General features: G+C 47.0%; 1 long non-coding RNA gene across 1 annotated transcript; it reads left to right on the forward strand.

Annotated features, from left to right (window-relative positions):
* Positions 1 to 1,115: 1,115 nt before the first annotated feature.
* On the forward strand, positions 1,116 to 7,001 carry LOC115273809. The gene is made up of 3 exons (XR_003900960.1): positions 1,116 to 1,195; positions 6,544 to 6,695; positions 6,914 to 7,001. It is a non-coding gene; the product is annotated as an uncharacterized LOC115273809 (long non-coding RNA).
* Positions 7,002 to 8,744: the final 1,743 nt, after the last annotated feature.

Consider the following 8,744-nt stretch of genomic DNA (forward strand, 5'->3'; position numbering starts at 1 on the left):
ACTGGAAAATGTTATGAAACTGTTTTAGAGAGCCCCTCTCCTTGACCTTGGGAGACTCTGGATGGTCCCTGTCAGCCGTTGCCAGGAAGACTTGGAGACGGCTTTGGGTGTTCAGTCTTCTGTGTACCTCGGTTCTCTATTTCCCCTCTGGCTTCCGCCTAGACACAAAAGTCCAGAAGGGAAATGCAGGTCCAGAAGCACCCTGGCTCATGGATCCATTCTGGCTGACTCTCACTGTGGGTCCTAAGTCCCCCCAAAACCTGTCCCAGGCCATCCACCTGGCATCTTTGCTTGGCATACTGGCCCCATCCTGCCCTTGACCACAGCCCTCGCTCTCCCCCTACAACGAGTTCTGACTCCTCTCAGACCATCCACTCTAAAGACCCTGGGCTCGTTTTCCTGTTTTGGGATTTATTTTTCCCTGTTGGCAGCTGGAGGCTGGCTTATCCTCTCCCAGCCTCAGATGCTCCTCTGTCATTCCCAAGCTCTGCTGTCACACTTTTCTCTGACACAGCTCCTTACATAGAACAAGTGTGCACTAAAACTGAGATTAAGTCATGCTTACCTGGGCAGAAGGGCCATTCCACCATAAATATTTACCATCAGCACCTTCAGCTTATTAGTGAGAGGTAATAAAATGGTGGAGACCAAACTAAGGCCTTTCTATGTATTATCTCAGTGTATGTTTGCCACATCCTTAAGCGAGATTCTCATATTATTGCTATTTTATGGCTGAAGGAACAGAGTTAACATGTTAAGGAATGTGCTCAAGCTCACTAAGCTAGAGAGTCCTGGTGCATCTGATGCCACATGCTTGGCCTTGTGATGAAGTCGCTGAACAGTATTGTGGTCTTCATCATCATCATCCCAATGCCTCAGTTGGGTCCTTTGCCTGAGATCAGCCCCGGAACTGGAGTCTTCCCAGAGCAAATGTCAGGCCAAGGCCAAGGCTCGTGCCCAGAAAAACTGAGGTGGGAAGCAGACGGTACACAGAAGGAATTTTGCTGCGACAGAAAGAACTAGGGATGAAGGTTCAAAATGAATGAGGATGAGTCTTGCTCTGCCTCTTGATTTCTGAGTGAGCTTGGCCGAGTCTCTAACTTCTTTGAGCTTCAGTTTCCTCATCTGTGACATGGGGATAGCAACAAGAGCTACTTTCAGAGTCATAGTGGGAACAAATGAGGAAATGTGCAAGGTAAGATCCTGTCAACTGCAGAGGGCTGCTTGGAGTGATGGTTAGAACCAGTCGTCACTCAGTATTTGTTTGGAATTGCCAGGACAGAATGCAGAGCCTGTGGTGACATCCAGGAGCCCCCGGGCCTGGCCTTGTCTCTGAGACAACAAACGATGAGTCAAGCAAGTGTACAGTCAGCTTGCCACCCTCTGCCTTCCATTAACCTGTTGTGATCTTTCTGCAGCTTTGGCTTGGGCCCTGGCCATCTGTCCTTACCTCTGTAAAATGAGGGACTCCAGCCAGTCAGTCTGGATATCTCCCCAGTTTTAACATACCAGCAATGGAATGGAAGGCAAATCCTTGTGACATCTGCCAAATTGTGAATTTCTGCCAAAGAGGATCCCCACTCTTCATTCAATAGATAATACTCTTGGTGCCTCCTCATGTGTGTATGTTGGGTCTCGCTGCTGACCCCTTAATTCATGAAGTTATTCAAAAGACCTCTATTTAACCTTATTTTAAATTTCAAAAGTAAGCTATGGATGCATTCTTCTGTCTATTGATTATTTTTTATTAAATAAGCTCTATACCCAGACCCTGAGATTAAGAGTTGCATGCTCTACCGACTGAGCCAGCCAGGCACCTGGATGCATTCTTGTTGTAAGAAATATAAATGAAGCACCCTTTCCAACTCTAGAATCCTCCCCAGAGACCACTACTATGGTCAGTTTACTAGGTATCTTCCCAGATAATCTCCTATGAATTTACATATATGTATATGTATATTTATATATGAGAAAACTTACACTTTTTATGGTGTGTTTTTATCTTTAAATACAAATTGTTTTTCTGCAATTTGATTTTATAATTAAAAATAGAGTTTAGGGGCAACTGGGTAGCTCAGTTAGTTAAGCGTCCAACTTCAGCTCAGGTCATGATATTGCTGTTTGTGGGTTCAAACCCCATGTCTGGCTCTGTGCTGGCAGCTCAGAGCCTGGAGCCTGTCTCTCTCTCTCTCTCTCTCTCTCTCTCTCTCTCTCTCTCTCTCTCTCTCTCAAAAATAAGTAAACATTAAAAATAAGCTAGGTTTCTATTTTTTAAAAAATATGGTTTGGAAAAACATATGGCTCAGGGATTATCCTGACTCAAAACCTATAGATCTGCCTCATTATTTTTAACTGTGACATATTAAGTATTTCATAGGACAGGGTGCTGTTGTTATTTAGCCATAGCCTCACCAGGGGACTGTTAGGTTGGTTCCAACTTTTCAGCATTATCAAAAATGCTCAATGAATTCCCCAGTATGTGGTTCTATGAGCATACATGAGTGTTTCGTTAGGATAATGGATATCTAGAAATAGAGTCGCTAAGACAGAGATGGGCACTGTTAGTTTTAATAGAAACTGCCAAAGTACCCTCCCAAAAGACTGGATCAATTTATGGTGCTTCCAGTTGCTGATGAGACAATCCACTTTTCATATACTCGCTCCTGTGTCGGATACTAGCAGTCTTTTAAATTTTGCTTATCTAATGGATCAAGCAAAAATAAATCTTAGCTTTGCTCTAATTTGCATTTTCCTAATTATGATTGGATTACTCTCATGTTGAACATATTTTCCCAAGTTTATTGCATATTTTGTATTTCTCCTTGTACTATGCCCACTTTTGAGTAGGTTTTTAAAAATCTTTTTCTTATTGGTGTATTATAATTCATTATTCTGCATATTGGTATTTGTTATGCTTTGGCTGCTTTTCTCTCTGTATCATTTTCAATCTTTTATCAGAAAGCAGTTTTAAATTTAGATGTAGTATATTTGTCAATGTTTTTCTTGATGGCTGTTATGATTTATGTGTTATTTTAAATTTTCTTTAATGTTTATTTATTTTTGAGAGAGAGAGAGACAGAGTGCGAGCAGGAGAGGCTGCAGAGGGAGAGGGAGACATGGAATCTAAAGCAGGCTCCAGGCTCTGAGCTGTCAGCACAGAGCCCAACATGGGGCTTGAACCCACAAACCATGAGATCATGCCCTGAGCCAAAGTCTAATGCTTAACTGACTGAGCCACCCAGGTGCCCCTGTGCCTTATTTTAAACAGCTTTCTCTAATGTGAAATTATTTCATTGTCTTCTAACATTTATCGAATCAGGTTTTCATTTCCTCTGGAATCTACTTTGTAAATGGTGTGAGATAGAAACAATCCTCTTCTCTCTAAAATTTTTACTTTGTAGGTTATATTTTCAGCTTTTATTTTAGGTCCATAAAAATGAGTGCAATAACTTCCCAAGGGAAGAAAAAAGACTAGAAAGGCACTAATAATAATAACAAATATTCAAACAGTTATATTAATAAGAAATATTTCAATTTAGTTTGTAAAACACTGAATGCTTTCAGGCAGCACAACAAAAAAATTGCTGTCAGAAGATGCTTATCAATATCAAGCAGTAGCACAGGAAACTTAACTGAATTTTTATTTATATGCCATTTCATTAATGTGAGTAAAGTACTAACTACTATGTCATTTATCACAATAAAAATAAATTTAAGTAAAAAAAAAAAAAACAGAAACAATCCATTTGTAAATTCAAGTTTAGAGAGCTCCCTGACCAGGTATCCAGACTGTAAATCTGATCTGCTAATATCAAGGCGTGCTGCTGGTGTTTTCACAATTTGAAAGTTAGAGACTTTATAAGCCATAGCAAGGATCTGGTGTGGTGAAGGAAGGACATGGGCGCTATGGATGTGACCCTCACGTCACATAAGGCTCAGCTGACTGAGGTACAGGATTTGGCCTTGGTTCCTACCCCTCAGGATGAAAATGGCTCCAGGCAAAGGAATGGCACATGATCCCCAGAGGGTCCTGAGACGTACACCTATGTGTACCAGGCATGTGGCTTGTGTCAAACCAAGAAATGGTCTGTTTCATTAGCATGGACCCCCCCCCCAAAATGTCAGCCCCCAGGGGGCGGGGACCTGTCCTCTTTGCTTCTGTCTCCCTCACACCTACACAGAGCCAGAATTCTTGGGTGAAGGCACATATGCATCCTCAGGCACACGTGTACCCGCACTTTTGTGTGCTCAGTTTGTACCTGAGGGGTGTGTCCCTAGGTGAGCACGTGGCTCCCACACGCATGGATATGTGTGCATGCACGATAGGCGGTCTGTGAACGCAGGCTGGCACACCTGTGTCTGGGGCACAGGGACATATGTGCTTCCCTCTGCCATCCCCTATCCTGTCTCTCCCCCTCCGCTTCTGTGGTCTTGGAGCGTTTGTTCTGTGCAGGTGGGAGTATTTATTTATTGATGGGGCCAAAGTCAGGACATGGCAAATATTAAAGTTCCTCCTGGGAAAGAAGACTTCATCCTTTCCCCTTCTTTCTCCCCCTCTTCTCTGCTTTCTTCTCCTCCCTCTTCCTATTTCACATCTCTTCCCTTCCCCCCTCCGGGAGGAAGCTCATCTGAGCTCAGCCTTTGCTGACATGGCCATTTGGGCCCATTAGCTGCCTCCTAATGAGTGACTGCCTTCTTGGCCTCTTCCCCCACCCCAGCTGGGAGGGAGGGATCAATTAGCTGCTACACACATGTATGCACGCATGTATGCACGCTTGCCTACACATGTACTCATGCCCCTGTGTACATATATACACATCACATACACACTTATAAGAGCACTCATACCACACACACTTACATTCTTTCCTCATGACAAATAATATCCTTTTAGGGGTCCCCCACCTTCCACGGTGCTCCCCAGCCCCCTAGACAGAGACCCTCCTGGATTCCACAAGCAGAACTCCCACTGCCAACCCCACTCATGCCAACTTATTCCTGAATTTCCACCATTCCAACCTCAGTCCAACTCTCAAGTTTCACAGATGGGCAAACTGAGGCTCAGAGTGGGGAAGTGACTTATCCAAGGCACTTAAGTCAGTCAGAAGCCAAGCTGGAAACAGACCCATGTCCTCAGATCACTATCATCAGATAGATGCGGGGTGTCCCACAAATGTCCACCAGGCATGCAACAGAGCTGTGGGGCTTCAAAAGTAGGAAGTCATGTTAAGGCATGTAGATGTGATTCCTGGGGGGGAACAGGGACCTGGGGAGGCTCTGCCATGTGCAGAGGGACAGGGTGAGCCCTTGGGCAGGCTTGCCTGATCCCTTGGAGTCAGCTTGGTCCAGAAATTACAGAGATGGGTCCATCTCCAGTCCTTCTTTGGGCTTTCACAAGCCTTGTTATGACTGCCCTCCCTCCCCAGTACTGGACTCAGGGATGGCTGATATAAGCCCTGCCTTGGACAGACAGGAAGGAGCATCTCACCGAGGACTCTGTCCCAAAGGGCGTCCCACGAGGACTGGGAAGGGGTAGGTGCCGGCCTGGCCCATTCTCTACATTCCGTGACAGGATAGGGAGTGTAAGAACCAGGACACAGGCCTGAGGCATGAAGGCCCAGGCAGAGACAGCCCAGGTGGCTGGGGTCAGAATGCCCACTGCACCCAGTCCCTTGGGAAAGTCTCCTCCAAATCTCCTCCGAAGCCTCAGCAGCTGTGGCTGAACCTTGGCAATTCACACCCTGGAAGGCCCCAACCCGCAGGCTCCATACAAAAGAGGACTTGAGGACAGGTCTGGGAGTCCTCTTGAAAGGTTACAGGGTCGGGGGTGGGGGCGGGGACAGGGGTCCTTCAGAGCCTCTTCTCACACCAAGGAGCAACAGTCCTTTCTCTGCCCCTGCTCAGCCTCTTCCCTCTGGAGGCCTGGAGTTCTCATCTAATGGTCCCTCTCCTCCCTGGGAGCGCCGGACCCCTCTCCTCCAGTCCTGTGTCCCTGCCTGGGAGGTCCTGTGGAAACAGGCCTGTAGCTCTCTGTAACCCTCAAGGCCTCCATGAAACCCAACGTGGGCCCCAGAGGGCACCCTGGGATGGGCCTCTCAGCGGATGTGGACCCTACAGTCATCTCAGTCAAGTTCCTAGGCCTGTGCCATGCCCTTCCCATCAGCAGGGCTCGGCCCAGCAAGTTCTCCCCTAGATTGAGTTGTCAGAAGGGGCCACCCTGTCCTAAAAGCACAGAGCAGTAGAGTCCCCACCTGCCCATGGGAACGACGGAGCTTCTCACCTCAGTTGGCCCATGGCAGTGCCAGCATGGGATGGAGGAGGCAAGGAGCCCTGGGGCAGAGGGAGTAGAAGACACAGGTTCTGGGGCATCTGGTGGCTCACTTGGATAAGCATCTGTCTTTGGCTCAGGTCATGATCTTGTCATTCGTGAGTTTGAGCCCCTTTGCTGTCAGCCCAGAGCCTACTTCAGATCCTCTGGCCCCCTGTCTGTCTGCCTCTCCCCTGCATACCCACTCTCTCTTTCTCTCTCAAAAATAAACTAAGGAGAAGAAGAAGAAGACGATGACACCGGTTCCAGGCCAGGAAAACTTGGACTGGCAGCAAACTTCTCTCCTCAATACCTGAGTGACTTTGGAGAGCCACCTGCTTTTAAGAGTTTCATCTGTAAAAGGAAGAGAATCAGAGCTTCTTCACAGGTGTGAACTTGCAAGGATTTGAAGCCAAATAGAATCTCTAATACTATTTGCTTATGTGTGCCCTGACCATTTCCAGAAGGGCATACAAAGAAACTGTCAGCAGTGGTTAGCTCTGGAAATGGGAACAAAGGGAGGAAAAGGGGGGGCTTCTACTTTTCACTTTATTCTTGTTGTACTATTTTAATTTTCCTCCTAAGCATATTTTACTTTTATTTCAGAAAAGAAAGAGAAGACAAACTACTCCAGCCAAATAACCGAGCCTCAGTTGAGTCAGTAAGTGGCAGCCTTAATTGCTGTCTATTAACAGGGTAACAATCCCTCTTTCAGTGGGCATTGTATCTAAGTGTAAAAGCGATTTGTAAATAAATTGCTGTATAGATGTTAGGTATGATTAGTGTCTGGGTAATGATATGTTTCTATGCACAATTATGTATGTGAGATGGCCTAAGCGTGAGTAGGTGTATATATACTTAAGGGTAATTATGCAAATGTTATAAGGTGGTGGTTAGCAGCACACAGGCTTAGTAGCCCTGTTGCCTGAGTTTGAACCTTAAATCCACTGTTTACTGGAGATCTGATCTTGGCCAAGTTACTTGACCTCTCTGTGCCACAGTCTTCCTATCTTTAAAAGGGGGAGAAGGAATGTACCTACTTAATAGGATTGCTACGAAGGTTAGAATGAGCCGAGTTCTATAAAATTCTTTGAACAACCCTGGCACATAGTAAGTGTTCAACAAATTGTTCCTTATTTCGTGTATCTGTGTACATATGTGAGCATTTCTCATCCTCTTAAAAGAAGGGAGACTGTCTCAGCCTGTCTTCATCGTGGAAGGGGAGACGGCTGGGTAGGTCTGCCCCTCTGCTCTGTTTGTACACACTGGGATCTAGGGTGCGTGCTGACACTGAGGTCCAGAGCCAGGCCTGTCCTAAAAGAGAAACCTGGAGAGGAGAGGGGTGACTCACATCTAGCTCTCATGCCTTCTATGCTTCGAGGACATTCCAGCATATTGCAGGACAGTGCTCCAATTGCCGCCCCGCCCCGCCCCCGTCATCCAGATTGAATGTTAGCTGAGCCAGGAGGGAGGGCTGAGCCTTTGAGTGTGGGGGTGAAGAGAGGGAGAATTCAGGCGGCAAAGAGGGACGAGGGACAATGGGGGAGGGGTGCTGCAAGCTAAGGTCAGAGAGAAGCATCAAGGCAGTTTCTGGAAGCAGCAAGCCTAACTTCCCCACCCTCTTCCAAAGGGGTCAGACTGCCCTCCCCCTCCCCCACTCCTACTCTTGCTGACTCTCCTGATGCTGGTGGGATGGCTGTTCCCCCAAAGAGGGGCACCAAAGGCACCTCTAGGAGATGTGGGGCCGCCAGGGCCAGGTGCGTTGAGCACGTTTGGGAGAGAGGGGGAGGAGCTCTGACTTGGGGGAGAGACCTGGGCCAGGGATGGCGCTGACAGAGCCAGGTTTCTCAGGGTGTCGTGCCAGGTGCCAGCCTGAGAGAAAATGAATAAACTCCACCTGGAGGAAGATGAGAGGGTTGATCCAGATTCGCACTCTTCCTTTGAGCCATAGCCCCCTCCCCAGTGTAGACCCTACATCCTGGCTCTGATTTCTTTCAGAGGTTCTGAACCCCAAACTGGGACATGTAGCAGGGAAATGCTTGTGAGAATCACAGGGCAAAGTGATTTGGAATGGGAAAGACTTATCCTGCTTCCTGCAGGGAACATGCGCACCCTCCCTATGAAATCATACAGAACTCATCTGGCGACACAGGCACAAGTGTACCCACAGTCACGCTCATCACCTGCAGGCATGCGCACAGAGTCCTGCACACAAAGAGACACTCAGACACAGATAATCACAGGGACAGTGCTGGAAACCGAAGTGCTTTCTCTCACTTTACAGATTAAGAAGCCAGATTCGAGAAGTTTAAATAGTGCAGCCAAGGTTCATCTTCGGGGGTCTGCAGAGAGAGACCCTCAAAGTTTCTCTTTCACAAAACGCCATCCTTAACTAATGTCTTACAGTCACCCACTCCCTCCCATGTGTGGTTTGTCC

Source organism: Suricata suricatta, chromosome 2 (assembly GCF_006229205.1).
Source record: "Suricata suricatta isolate VVHF042 chromosome 2, meerkat_22Aug2017_6uvM2_HiC, whole genome shotgun sequence".
NCBI classification, from domain to species: Eukaryota; Metazoa; Chordata; class Mammalia; order Carnivora; family Herpestidae; genus Suricata; species Suricata suricatta.